Consider the following 15,776-nt stretch of genomic DNA (forward strand, 5'->3'; position numbering starts at 1 on the left):
GGTTCAAACAAATCGTACTTTCCAATATACCAAACATACCCTTCTGCAACTGTATATAGCGAAGGAATCCAAATCAGGCTCTATTTCTTTCCTTTTTTTCATCTCAGATCCAGTCGATAGCTTCTCTGCTGCTGCATTTTGTATTTCTTCACTTCTGGTAGTGTCTTTCAATTAGGTTCATCTCAGCTTCGAATTAGGTTCATCTCAGATTCGAACAAGGTATTTACTTTTAATCATCTTCCTTTGCTGATGTTCTTGAAATCATGATCAACAATTAGGTTTATTCTGATCCGATTTCGATCAGAATAATTGTCTGTGATGTACATTGTTATCTTTCTTTTATGATTTTAGTTTTGTGATGATTTACATTGTTCAATTCAGTTCCCGTTCGATTTTTTAAGTAATTTTTGTGATTTTTGTGTGTTTCAATTAGGTATCTCAGATTCAAATTAGTTTTATCTCAGATTCGAACAAGGTATGTTACTGTAATCACTTTTTCTCTGCTGTTGTTCTGTTTTAGTTTCTTTGTAATCTGATTTTTGTATTTTTTGATATAGGTTTGTTTCATTGGACATATCTGGTAGTAATTTTTTTTCTTTTTTGATATATCTGCAGTTCATTAGCATGTTTTTTGTTGATATGATCATGTGTCTTAAAATATATGAAACATATTTATTCATAGACATGGTACATATTGATATGTAGTAAAATGTATGTTATTTATCCTACATTTTACATACCAATACGTACTGCAAATAGCATGCTCTCTTTTCATCCTGCGGTAGATATCAATACATATCAAAATGTATAACGCATATCCATTCAGAGACTCAGTACATGTCAATCAATAATATCGAAATGATACAACATATATCCATTCAGAGACTCTTTTTTTATACTCAGTACATATCTATACATATATTATGAATATGTATCATATACATACGTATCATTTTACATATTGTAGTAATTTTTGGATCATTTTTTACAGGGTTAACATGTCTGACGTTGCTCACGATTCAGATTTCTCTTGCTATTCTCATGTATACCATAATCAATACCACTTTTCATATCTGGTTACATCGTCTTCCACTTTAGAGGATTTGAAATTTTCCATATGTAATATGTGGAGCTGGTTGACTCCATCGACTATTCTGGTTAACTATTTCCAGAATCAAGTGATAGTTCCTATTCTTGCCGATATAACGCTCCAGAGCATCGCTGCATTGCATTCTGCAAAGAAATCGACTTTCTTTGATTTGCAGGTGGATGTAATTTCAGCTAGTGCATCTAGTTCTTCTAGGCGTATGGAAGTTGACAGTAATGCATACTTAGTTGTCAGTGCAAATAACAGTTATTTGAAAGATGGTAAAGAGGTTCCAAATGTGTTTTTTTCCAGATGGTTGGGAAAACATTTTTGATGATATAGAACAATTATTTTATGGTGGTGTTGATGCCGTACGTATAGCATGCCAAAAATACTGCATGAAAACTAGATATGAGGTAATTAAGAAGAAGAATGACCTTGAGAGATTCACCGTCGTATGCAGCGTGAAAGGTTGTTCATGGAGGCTTCATGCATCTGCCATTGGTAGTTCTATTGATGTTTTTAAGATAAAGGAATATGTGGGGAGGCACACCTGTGGTGGTGGTTATATGTTGAAGAATCCAAAAGTTTCGAGAAAACTCATGAACAATTTAATTCATGAGCGTGTCAGGCACAACCCTCGCATAAAGCCAGCAGAGATCGTAGATTATGTTAAAGTTGCTGGCGGGATCGACATCCAGTATTACCACGCATATCATGCACTTGAGTTGTCGCATAAACATATTTTTGGTAATGATGTTAAGTATTACATTGATCTTGCTTGGTGGGTCAATGCAGTTAGGGAAAAAAATCCAAGGTTATTTATTAATTTCGACTTCAATGATGCTACAAAGAGATTCAATCGACTTTTCATTTGCTCTGGAGATTGTAGAGAGGGCTATAAACTCTGTCGTCCGATGATATTCTGTGATTGTACATTTCTCACTAGGACTTTTAGAGGAGGGCTGTAAACTCTGTTGATAGGTGTTTAAAACAACTAATTTTATATTTAGTATTAATGCTTTCTTTGCGAATTTTCTTGTAAATTATGTATCTTATGTTTGGTTTTGAGTGTTATTAGGTGTTTTGGAGTCATTTCAAGCAAAAGACGAAGATAACACTCATTTGGAGGAGGAAGCAGGAAAAGAGCATTCCATGGGTGAAGATATTGGGAGTTCATCTGAGGATAAGGGACAACCAGCTGGAGTTTAAGAAGAATTGCTAAAGACACCCATGGGTGTTGATAGCTGTCCCATGGTTATTAACCTAAAATAACTCGAGAGACTTTCCCATTGTTCATCCCCAATTTCATCCGTGAGGTGCTGCTATTGAGAAACATGTAGAAATGTATGGAGATTGAGAGAAGATGATTCTGGTGTTGTTCGTGTTACCAGTGAAGAGGGGATGGTTCGATTGATGATGTTCTGTTGATCGAGAATTGTTGTTTGCTGCTGGTGAATGAGAACAGATCGAGAAGAAGTCCAGGGTTGAAATCAGATGGAGGAATTCATGACTGTGGTTGAAGATTAACGAAGAAATGGAAGAAGTTAAACGGGGTTTGAGGTGAATTCGTAGCTGGTGGATCTGGGATGATTCGTTTGATGAATTACTGTGACAGAATTTGTGATGGATGTGAAATATTATCTAATCAGCTTCTGAAATTGATAAGATTAGGGTTCTGATGCTGCTGGTGGTCAAGAGGTGTTGTGGTCAAGACCTGGATGGAGATGTTGGTATAAGGCAATGCAGAAGACATCAATTTGTTGTTGTTGAAGTTCATAGCTGAATGGATCGTGAATCAGGAGATGGATGCTGGTATGAATGGGTTTGAGCTGGATTTGATTTTGAGCTGTAGAAAGTGGTGTTGCTGTTGAGATGAAACTGGTGTTGTTGTTGCTCATGGAATTGCAGGGAAGAACAGTGAAACTGGTAATGATGTTTCTGTCTTGGCTGGAGTTTGAGGATGAGAATCAAATGGCTGAACTGAAGCAGTAGAATGTATGTTTAGGTTGCAGGAATGAAGGCACAAATGAGTATACACTGCAGGGATGGAGGAAGTTGTGTGTTGGTATTACGAAGGCTGCGATGCAATGCAAAAAGCAGTTGGATCTGCAGTAGCTGGTGGTCCTGTGAAGTGTTGAGGTAGAAGTGTGGGCTTGTTAGAAGCTGTGAAGACATGAAATGGTGGCGGTTTGGTCTGTTGCAGATGCTAGTGAATGGCCGAGTTGTGCAGGTCGAGAGTGCAGCTGAGTAACTGATGCAGTGAGATGTGAGATGAACTAACAAGAGCTGATGGCAAGCTGTAATTGCAGCTGCACTGAAGCTGAGTGAGCAACTGGTACAATTAAAGATGCAAGTGCAGTGATAATGGAGATGGCTGTGAGTATTGCAGGCAGTGCTGCTACTCAAATTGCAGAAGAAGAATGTGGAGATAAAAAGGGTTTGTGCTTGATGGGTTAATGTGCAGCTGATTATGGCAGTGGTGAAAATGGAGATACAGGGAATGCTACACGAGTGTTTGAACTGAATTGCATAGCAGGTTAAGGTGGTATGATGTTGTTGGTTTTAGGAGCTGAAGCTGATGCAATGGAGGCCTCAGAGATGATGTTGTTGCCATCAGTTCATGGTAATGGAAGGTGCAGAGTTGCTGGCTGAGCTGTTGAATGTTGCAGGGACCTGTTGCCATGTAAAGCTGAGTTATAGTGAGTTGTGCAAGTGATGCAGCTGGAATTGAAAAGGCCTGGAAATGGGCAGAATATAGCCAGAACTAGGCTAATTTCTGGTTTAGGCGAGTTGACTCGCAGATTCAGGTGAGGTGACTCGAATGGACTTGGACCTGTTTTGGATGGGCTTCACTGATTTTGGGCTGGTTCAGACGACACAAGGTGAAGGCAGAAGAGTATAAAAAAAAAAGAAAAGAGGAGTTCTAGGGGGATCTTCTCTTCTACTTTTGTTCTAGGTTTTGTGAACATGATAGATTTATTTGTTCTTTGGATGAACTCCATGAACATGAGGTAGATTATTATTATTGGTTATGGAATAATTCGATTTCACATAATATGCTTTTTGATATGATAAATTAGTTTTGTCTCCATGCTTTATCGTTTATGATTCACTATTGATATTGTTATATGATTTGAATGTTAGTTTGATCGAGGCGCGAATCGGTTGAGTTTGTGTTCATCTCCGTTGCTAGATTAGGATTTATTATACGCAAAAGTGATAGATTCATGATTACAAGTAGCATGATTGTGATTATTGCTTGTAGTGATACATCCTAGTAGTCACATGTGAGTCATAACCTTTGTTAAATTGGATTAGTGCTTTTACACGTTCTATTGCTTTGATTGGCCTGATTTCATAAAACTTAATGCATCTAGGGAATTAAACTTGATTAGTGCTTTTACACGTTAGGTTGTTCTCTTAGGTAGAATTCATATGTGCATCTTTTAATGTGTTTGTTGATGATAAGAGGAAATTAACGGGATATTCTTGCGATCAAGGTATCCTAGGGCCTTTGATAAAAGTTGAGATTAAAATACCAATTCTAGTTATTGTGTAGAAAACATGTTTGTGAATGAAGATGAAATCTGTGACCAATACTTTCTCATCCTTGATTTGATTTGTTTACCTTTATTGTTTCCTTTAATTTAGTTTAATTTATAAAAATCAGAAAACTTCCCCCCCTGTTTATATATAAGAAACCGAAACTTATTGACAACCTAGTCCTCTCTGTGGGAACGATCCTTTCTTACCCTTGCTATATTATATATTTTAAGTTGTGAGAAAGTAATATTATTTTTGACGCATACGACAGCGATCATCTGTCGTCCGATGATATTCTGTGATTGTACATGTCTTAATGGCAATCAAGGTAACTGGGTTTTTTTTTCATACGTTTTTTTTTTATATGTAGTGTCTGGTAGTTAGATCACTCATTTTACAACATACTGACAATGAGGATACTACGACATATCGACCTTACTGAGTATGAGGTAAACCATACTGCATGTCAATATGTAGTGTCAGCTTTTCACATACTCAAGCAGTTGGTTATTATTTTCCTTTTAGCAGAAAAAAGACTACATATCAACATGTATTGGTTTTTTTCCTTTTAGCAGCTTCTTAACATAACTAATAATTCCTTTTGCAGGTTTTTATCCCCTCGCATATTATTAGTTTCTGGTGAAACTAATGACAATTGGGAATGGTTTTTCAAGAATCTGAAGGATGCTTTGGATGATGATCATCCAATCACTTTTATGACTGACCGAGGTGAAGGGTTGGTTAAATATATTCCCAAAGTATTCCTTAATTCCCATCAAAGCTATTGCTACTTCCACTTGGACAAAAACTTGCCTATCGCAAAATCTGACGAAAAGTATAAAGAAGTGACTGAATCTTTCCAAAAAGCGATATATGCGCTTTCTCCTGCAACATACGAGGAAGCTCTTCAAGAAATGGTTAATTTGGGAAGGCCTTGGGTTGCTGACTACTGCCGTAACATTCCAAGGGGAAAATGGTCCAGTGCGTTCTTCAGGGCTGTAGGTATGGTCAGACTTCTTCAAGCGTTGTTGAATCGTTCAATAATTGGATTAACCGCGAGAAGAAGTTAATTGCGTGTGTGTTCGTTGACTCGATCAGGTTTGTATCAGTTTCCTTAGTCACATTACAAGCTTATATGTAGTGTTAAGATTTTATTAGTTTATTTTTATAACAGTACAAGCATATATGTTTTGTTAATCTACGTATAATGTAGTATAATAGACTCGTTGTTTCCTTGTCGTGTAGGCTACATATTATGGAATTGATGTCAGAACGTCGCGAATAGAGTGTCTTGATGAATTCAGAACTGCTAACCCCTGTGTATCAAGCCTTGCTTGAACTACACATTCAAATTGGTCGTCCCTAGAAAGTTAGTCAGTCAGATGCTAACCGCTTTGAAGTGCATTCTCCAAGGTTAGCATTTACCCCTAATCTCTATCATCTGAGTTTTAGTTATTTTCTTTTCTTTTTAAGTAGCATGCTCTGTGATGTGATATCCACCAAACTAGTATCTTAGGTGTACTGAAGATAACATATGAATATGTACTGTGTATATATTTGATAGATAATATGGTGTGTTTTGTGTGTGCAGGTCTCATATGGTAGATCTAGAGAAAAAAACTTGTACTTGCCAATGATGGCACGTTTATAGTTTTCCATGCTCGCACGCTACTGTAGCTATTACTAAATTTGGAGGAAGGATGCTTGATTACGTCGACGATTACTTCAAAGTTACTTGTTTTCATGAGCTATATTCAATAGCTATTAGACATGTTCCTAACTACGACAGGTATGTGTCTTTAAACAGTACATTTTGATATTGTTTTTGAGGAACAATATACTGTATACATATTATTGTGTAGTTACGATATTGTATTTTTCTCACAGGCCTGATGAGTATCAGGTAGACGATACCGTTCTCCCACCAGATGTAATTAGGGATCCACCAGGCAGGAAAAAGGGAAAGCGTATTAAAGGTACATGTGAGACTAGTAGAAAATCTGTCAAGTGTTCAAACTGTAATTTAAAAACTCATCACAACAAGGCAGCATGCACTCTTATCCGTCAGTATGAACTTTCTGAAGAATAATTTGTAACATGTATGTGTTTCAATCAGTACATATTAAAGATATGTCTTTGGGGTAGATGAAACAGTACAATGTAATTTTAAGTAAGTAGTGTTTTGATTTCTCTTTTTCTTTTATCACAGGCTTGAACGTGCAGCAGAATGTGATACCGATGACGTTTCCATTCTTTCCACTAGTTATTATTTGAAAAGCTCACCACCAGTTATCAACATGTCGTCCTTGTTCTATTCTACTGTTTTCTTTTGATTCGTCAGTACCAACTGAATTTGGTTAATAATTGTTTCTTTACAGTGCAAACATTATAAGTGTATTGAAATTACTGTTTTGTTGTTTCTTAGAACATCTTTTGGTTTTCAAACATATAAGTCTATCAAAATGTAGTTATATTGATCTTTCGAATAATGAAATATATCGTTAAGTGTCATTAAGTATCGAATAATAAAATATGTTGTTAGTTTATCATTAACCATATAATAAAATAGTGATATTGATCTTACATGTCAGTACATACTGATATGTACTGATTGTGGTGTAACCATCTTCCACTACATACTGACATTTCCAACATTTAAAGCAAATTTAAACCATTCCATAAGATTAGTTTAAACTTTGTGGTTTCCCAGCTGATTCACCATCTACGAGGGTCGAGGGGGCAGCGCCCCCTCGTATCAACAACTCAAAATTACTAATAAGTTAGACTACATAACAAAGTAACACAATTAAAATATCACTACATTAAACTTAACCCAAGTGCAAATTAAAAATCACTAATAAAAGGAAAAGCAATATTTAAGATATGTTTTTGAACATTTTTGAACTCATGAAATGTAACCAAGAATAAAAGGAAAATAAATATTAATATGTATTGTCAGACTACTTTTAGCAATTAAGACTCTATTGTGACAGTTTTCCAACTGATTTCTGGTGGAGATGCTGTCAGCAATTTGCATGCTAACGCGACCCTTTTGTTACGAATCATCAATTGCACCTCATCATCATCTCCCAAAGGTATCCCCACAAATTTGCTTTTCGACTTCATCTTCATAAAATGCATCACAAATAGTAGTAAGTCTGGCAATTTTCCTTGTTGAGGTGATTCACATTCATTGACTATTACATTCTTCAATGTTTCTTTATTGTTCTGCAGCAAGTACAGGTTGATAGGTTTGAACATGAAATCTACCATTTTTGTGGCGTTTGGATAACATATTCCTCCCATTCTTTCTTAGAAGAATTGTAGTGGTTGAACACCATTTTTTCGCAGTCATACTCAAGTAGCATCCAATGAAGATTGTGATGCCACATTGGTACAAGAATCTTCTTGATACTTTTATCCATCTCCAATAATGGTTTGTAAACATAATCTTCTCCTCCTCCTTTGAGCCTATCTGGGAACTGGACATTGTACTGAAAACATGGATGTACTTGAATAGTTATATCTAATTATGTTTATACAATATAGATATGTAGTGTACCTATCCTTACACATTTTTAATATGAATATGTGTTGTAGTAAGTATGCACTGTAAGATAATAACTTACCCAAGTGGATGGATCCAGATGCAAGACAGGTAAGTATTTTATGTATATTTCGTGCATCGGCTGGTCTTTCTGAAACTTGTTGTTAAGATTGTATTGTGCGTAGTTGAGAAGATCTTGCTCTAAAGAATTGTTATGTACCAAGTCCTCAGCTATAGATGCACTAACACAAAGACCACCTTCTCCCGTTCTCCAAGCAATTGAGCTAGAAAATAACGACGTAAAGGTTAGTATTCTTGTGTAACAGAATATATTGATATGTTCCCAAGCATAATATACCAATATGTATGGATATGAAAAATACATATCAATATCAAAATTACATATCAATATGTAGTAGGTATGTATTTCAATTATTTTTTTGATGTCAATATGTATTACGTACTGCGAATATAACAATACACGAAAATTACTACTATATGGATCAATTTTTGTCTATGCAGATGTTTCAAATAATAGTGTCAATTAAGAACTCACCTAATCAATTTTGCATTATTGAAGAACGTGCAAAAGGTAGTCTTTTTTTCATCCTTCAAGTCATTATAGAATGGTGATTTATTCAGTTTCAGGAACACTTTGCGGCGTAATTTAAGCCTTTTGTATTTCTTTAGTGGTATTGCTTCTGTTGCTCCATATTTCGGCTTCTTAGGTTCTTTATATGATGCAGAGAACTTACTTTCACTTCGTAAATATCATCTTTCATTTTTGCAGGATGGGCACGAGTAACGGGTCTGGTAGGTGTGAACTGCTGCTTTTCGGGCCTTGTGCCAGTCTTTTTGTACACTGCTACCCTTTTTTGTTTTTGGCTTGGAGTAATTGGTTCCTGCATTTTTTTATCAACATAAAAAAATAAAAATATGTAAAAACACAACATAGATGCTGATTAACATTCACTTTTTTCTAAAACTAAGTATGTAAAAATAAACATCCAGTACCTGTGATGGAACCTCCAAAACATCTTGTGATGGAACTTCCAAATTATTTTGTGATGGAATCTCCAAAGTACCTTGTGATTGAACTTCCAAAGTACCTTGTGATGGAACCTCCAAAGTACCTTGTGATTGAACTTCCAAAGTACCTTGTTGCTTAGATGTAACTTCACCTGCATCTTTCGGTTCACTGGGTTCTTGTTGCTCAGTTATGTGTTGGATAAATTCTACATTTTGCAAATCTCTTCCAATTAAATTATCAAAATGTTTTCGTAAGTCAGTGCCAAAAAGACCAAGGTTTTGATTAGCACCACCATCTGGAAGGAGGTCTGCATACTCTTCAATGTAAACTCCTATGTCGAAGTTTGCCATGTCTATATAATCTCCCATAGAGATATTTTGTGTTCCAAACTCGACATCTCAGTAAACAAAGGTACATCCATCAAATGAAAATCTTCCTCCACCAATCCAACGTTATAGTCTGCAGATTTCTGCGAATTAACTACAACTGAAACCTTTGTTTCTAGCGTAGTTGTAAGCAACTCCTTTGCTGCTACCTGCTTAACTTCGAGTGGATCAGCCTGCAAAAAGCAACTGAAACTGTCAACATAAACCTACTTACATATGTATTGTTGTGTAACATGCTATAGCAATATGTAATGGTAGATACCACTACAATAATGTAAGTATCTACCACTACATATTGATATGTAACAGTACGTATCAATACGTAATGGTAGATAACACTACAAGAATGTAAGTATCTACCACTACATATTGATATGTATTGTTACATATCAATATGTAGTGGTATCAAGAATGTAAGAATCTAATTAGAATGCATACTGATATGCTACTTAGACGACATACTAATATGCTACTTATTTGTGTGTTCTCTTTGCTATTTTTCTCTTGTATCTCTTTGACTTTTTGCTCCAAATTAGATCTAGCCCAGTTTCTAACCTCAGAACGCTGAACTTCAACATCATGGAACTTCAATACTGCAGGTGTTGTTGACAAACCGACTTCAGAGGTGGCATTAGTATTTCTTTGATGTTTCGGTGTTGACAAACCAACTTCAGAGGTGGCATTAACATTTGTTTGATCTTGCAATGTTGATGAACCAACTTCAGCATAGGTGGCATTAATATTTGTTTGATCTTCCAGAGAAACTTGCATTTCGGCTTCAACTGTTGGGTTTGCTTTGAGTGAGTCCATATCCAAATCTTCATTGGGTTTGATTTGAGTAGGTGTACATCCCAAGCTAACATAATCTTCATGGCTGGATTCTCTCTGCAAAGGGAAAGCTTTCAAGTAAATTTCTTCCATCATCAGCACAAGTCAACCGTTGTGCCCTCTTGCTGCATTGTGTTCACTTCGCTCCATTTGGAAGATACTGTACTCCTCAAATCATCGTATTTTATCTTCCAATCCTCTACCACAATACTGAGTCATCTTTTTCCTTGTCTTCTTCCGTTGGACTTCCATTTTATTCTTCTTTCTTCTTCCGATTTGCAATATATAAAATCATAAAGATTAATACTGCAAAAATCATCTTCTAAACAATTTTAGAATTTAAATAAATAAACCTAAAAAAATGAAGATGAAATAATAGACATAGCTATGTGTAGTCATAATAATGGTTATTCCAAACTCTAGTTATTCTTCCAACTAAACCAAAAAACAGATTTACTAGGCAACATAAAAAGCAACAAGCAAAAGAAAAACATACTCCAACACCATGCCCAAACATGAACTAAGATCATATGGACAGTTCAGGATCCTCACGAGTCATAGGGTCTTTAAACTTGTGATCGACAACATTCATTGCATCTTCAGAGAGGTGATTCTCTTTGAGAAGATCATTGATGTGAGATTTTACAAGACCAAGGTCAGAAGAAACCTTTTCCAACTCAGTTTTCATCGCATCAAGACTTTTCAGGTCTACAATGAGCTGTTGTTTTGCTTCTCCAAAGTGCTTAAGAAAGTCATGAACCACTTCAGCAGAAATCATATCATCCTTCTCAACATCTTCATGAGCATAGGCAAAGTAACTTGAAGCGTTAGGATGATCTTCATCTACAAGGTTTCTTTTCTTTTTGGACTCAATGACAAAACCTTTGTCAAGGAATCACCTTGCAAAGTCACCATAGCAAGACGAGGAAGAAGACATTCTTGACAACCCAGAAACCGACCTAGAGTATGCGTTCGTGACTTTTTTAACTCAATAGATCGGGTATTTAAGGGTTTCTTAGGGAAGGGATTCTAGGGTTTTTAAAACAGTTGACTCGTGCCAGAACATGGGTATCCGTTCGAGTACAACATTACCCATAAAAATGAAATCCAAAAAAAAAACTTTAGCTACGAACAAAAACTCGATAAACTTCAAAAATCAGGGAAGTAATTTGGAGCATAGTAGTAGCAAGAACCAAGATTAAAAAAGAACTTCCCAAAGTTAACTAGAAGCAACTTTTAGACACAAATAAACTTCTAAGCACAGCAAGTCTGCAAACAATAGTTTAGCTATGGACGATAAGAAGACGGCTCAACTCTACAGATGCAAAAGCCAAAAGTATACCTGATTATTAACACATCTTACTCAAGAGGGTTTTTATGAGTAAGTTCTTTTAAACCTGTGATTAATTAGCACAGGTATGAGCCACAAGCTCATCAAGAGATTTGTGTTTATGGTCAAGTCTTTTTTTCCTCCTAAATCTAGAGAGGGATCCCTTTTGATGTGAGAATTATCATAAAACTTACTGTCATCAAAATACGAGACACAGTTCGAGTTCTTACCAGAAGAATTTTGACATGAGAAGGAAGACTACCTGTTGACAATTTTTTTGTACCCTTAAATTATCTCCTTCATATGATCTCTCATTTCATCAATTTTTCTTCTTTCTCCTGGGATTTCGTTCACATTAGGGACAATGTTTCTTCCAGAGAACATGACTCGATCTTCCTTTAGACGATGTTTATTAAGATGTTTGTTCTGCTCTTGAGTGTTCGAGGAACTCATTGAACTGACTTTCTTGGTACATACACAGGGTAGGTACGAAAACCAATTGGTTTAGACATACGAATATCAGTTACACCTTTGAGAATTAAATCTAAGGTGTGTTGAAGTTGAACCAAGGAGTTTTTCTTAAACCTAGAGTTTCCCTTTCGTTTAACAGAACTTTTTGTCTCACAAACAAGACATACTTTCTGATCATCATAATGATTAGATAGTACCATCTTAATATCATCGTTAGAAGATTTCTTTCCTTCATTAGATGTGAAACATCCTTGATTGATGGAGATTTTAGGCACATCTGTTTTTACTTCTGAGCATAAAGCATCTTTAGTTGTGTCATAAGTACTTGGCATATTAGATTGCTTCGAACATCCTTGAATAGAGAGCTTACTCAAGCGATGTTCAATTTCCAAGGCATCTCTTTCGAGGCTAGCCTCAAGAGTCGTGCACGAATACTGATCTTCGACATTACCTTTGAGTTTGCAATCTCTTACTACACCAAGAAGAACATTGACATGGTGTTTCAATCGATTAAATATATCATCTTGGATTCTAACAAGATTTAGAATCAATTTACTCTCTTCAGCTGTATCCCGTTCATTAATAGAGATGGTCTCTTTTGAAGGGTAATCAGGATCACACATGTCAGTGTTAGTCTGTCTCGTCAGAACACAAGGTTCGTCTATATTCGAGATTGAAGAACCTTTCACTTTAATAGAATTAGACGAGATAGAACTTTTATTTATGGTGACGCGTTTATCAGAGATAGTACTTGTTTGTACCAAGAGTAAAATTGCCACATATGGGGCCAGAATTTTGCCTGGGCCACTGTTCAGTTGTCATCCAAGCCCACTAACCAGTCAACCAAAGCAGCCCACCATCCTGCCCAATATTACAATGACCGGTCAATGGTCAAAGTCAATTCTCGGTCAACGTTCAAAGTCAACCATTGGTCAACTGTCAAAGTCAGGTTGCGCGTTGCACCTCTAACCAATTTTCAGTCATGTTGCTAACAGTAATGCCAACCAATTCCCAGCCAAGTTCTCTGCCCCACTGCCATCCAGTTTCTAGCCATACTGCCAGATGTGCTGCTAGCCAGTCTCTACCCATGCAGTCAAATATTCCGCCAGCCAGTGTCCACCAATACTGCCAGCCATCATTCATGCATAATTTATTCAAAGAAGCATGCAAACAGTTTCATGCAGAATTGAAAATGGGGGCATGCAGAGTTAATTCCAGCATGTCATGAAGAATTTAAGATAGAGCCATACAGTATTTATTCCAGCAGTTTCATACATGCAATAATAATTCCAGCAGTTTCATGCAGAATTGAAGAGGGAGGCATAAATGAGCAGTTAATGCCATTTAAGTTATATTGAAATTATGTATACAATTGTATAAATAGTGAGGGGCAGAAATGAGATGAGGCGGATAGAAAATTGGAGGAGAGAGAGATAGATAATACAAAAAAATACATAATGTAATTCTAATATCAATAAAATATCACCCCCAAGGGGATTCGTCCTTGGATGTAGGCAACCATGCCGAACCACGTTAAACCTGTGTCACTTTATTTGTTCTTCAATTCGTCTTCTAACCCAACATACACACCAAATCATCAATCCAATCGTGTTTCGTGCCCAAAAGTAATTTTGGGTACAAACATTGGAGTCGACTAAGGGGAATACGAGAAAAGGATTCGTGTTTGCCCATTGAGAAAAGTTGTACATAGTACTTTAAAATCATGTCCGTGAAAAGTTGTTTGAACATCATGAAAAATCACTGCTGCAGTCCAGTTGATCGTAACTGCTGCAACCCAGTTTGATCGTAATAGTCGCAGTCCAGCTGATCGCAGCTGCTGCTGACCATATAATCGCAGATACTGCAGTCCAGTTGATCGTAACTGCTGCAATCCAGATTCGTGGTTCGAGTTTTACTGAAGCTATTACCTTCTGAAATCATTGAAATTGCATCACTACAAAGTCTGATGAAAATGTTTCCAAGACGTCCGGCCCGCAGTAAAGGATGGCGTAAAAACATCATCAAAATTGTTGCTGGATATTCGATCTGCAGCATGACTGGTCCAGTTTTGATTTCAATCACTACAGTCCAGTTGATCGCAACAGCTGTAGTCCAGCTTCATAGTCAGAGTCCACCAAGACTGACTCATTAGAAAGATCACTAAGATTTTTGCCAGGTTGTTCGATCCGCAGCATATTCAATTCCAAAGTTCGGAAAAATCGGTTCCCTCGATAAAATAGCAGCAACATGTTCGAATTTGTAGTACGTCGTTGTCAAGTTCCTACATCTCTAGGTGCTTGAATACCCAAGAGAAAACCTCCAGACAAGCATCTCAGAAAGTTCCAGAAAAGCCCACAAAAGTGCAGCAAAATCATGGTGAAAGGTCCAAGAGAAACAACAACAGTCGCTAGAACCGTTGCTAAAAATCCAAGGAAAAAGAAGAAAACAGAAAACTGTTGCAGAAAGTTCCAGCCGTTGCAAGACAAAAAAGACAACAATTAAGAAAACCGTTACGAAAGATTTAAAAGCAAAGATCACATTCCTAGAAAAGCGTTGCAAAGAGTTTCAAAATTCAAAATAAAAATAAGAAAAAGGCCGGCGGCCACTGTCGGCGACGAGATCTGTTCACCCACGTCAGGGTTCCTGTAACCCACATTTAATTCCCGTCACCCACATTTAATTCCATCACCACATTAAGTCATGTCACCCACTTTATAGGGTATGTTCACCCACTTCAAAGTGATATTCACCCACGTTATCTGCCGCAACGACACGTCAGCATGACATCAGCAACAACAACCGTCAGTCAAAGGTCCCCACGTCATCGAGGTGACCGCCACGTCAGCAAATTATCGAGTCAGCACTAGCCACGTCAGCAATTGGTCCAGTCATCGGGTACCACGTCAGCAAACGGTACCACGTCAGCACCGCTAACCAACCTGATGCTACCACGTCAACATCTTTGTCCAGTCAGCGACCGTCACGTCAGCAACTCGCCACGTCAGCCTAAATACCACGCCAGCATTGACACGTCAGTAATTTCGACCGATTATTGGGTACCACGTCATCCGAAGGCCACGTCAGCACGCCATGTCAAAGTTAAAATCCTGTTAGCAGGTACAGTCAGCTATTAACGACGTTCGAATATTCCTAACGGCGTCAGTATATCCGTTAGTGACGTCATCATTACGTCAGCGTCACCGGCCAGTCATCTTCTTCGGCATAAGCAACCCAACGGTCGCTGGCGGCAGCTAACGGTGGCAATGTTCGGTAGCCTGCCGGCCGGCCAGTGATCCCATGTAGCTCGATGCAACTTAATATCCTAGATCAGATTCGGTGTTGCACAACGCAACTTAATATCGTAGATCTGATTCGGTGTTGCACAACGCAACTTAATATCGTAGATCTGATCCGGTATTGCGCGACGCAACTTAATGTCGTACATCTGATTCAGCGCGTCCCGGTACAGTTTAATTCCATGGCCCTGGATTTTTCAGCCCAAGACAATTTGTCTAGCGGATTTATACCCCACTTGAGCTTGTTCTTATATT

The 15,776-nt window shown here is 37.3% G+C and overlaps 1 long non-coding RNA gene across 1 annotated transcript; it reads left to right on the top strand.

Annotated features, from left to right (window-relative positions):
* The first annotated feature begins 2,382 nt into the window (after positions 1 to 2,382).
* Positions 2,383 to 6,996, top strand: LOC113333329. The gene is made up of 6 exons (XR_003351934.1): positions 2,383 to 4,101; positions 5,241 to 5,731; positions 5,879 to 6,046; positions 6,225 to 6,422; positions 6,521 to 6,609; positions 6,843 to 6,996. It is a non-coding gene; the product is annotated as an uncharacterized LOC113333329 (long non-coding RNA).
* The last annotated feature ends 8,780 nt before the right edge of the window (positions 6,997 to 15,776 follow it).

The sequence above is a fragment of the Papaver somniferum genome, unplaced genomic scaffold (assembly GCF_003573695.1).
Source record: "Papaver somniferum cultivar HN1 unplaced genomic scaffold, ASM357369v1 unplaced-scaffold_132, whole genome shotgun sequence".
NCBI lineage: Eukaryota > Viridiplantae > Streptophyta > Magnoliopsida > Ranunculales > Papaveraceae > Papaver > Papaver somniferum.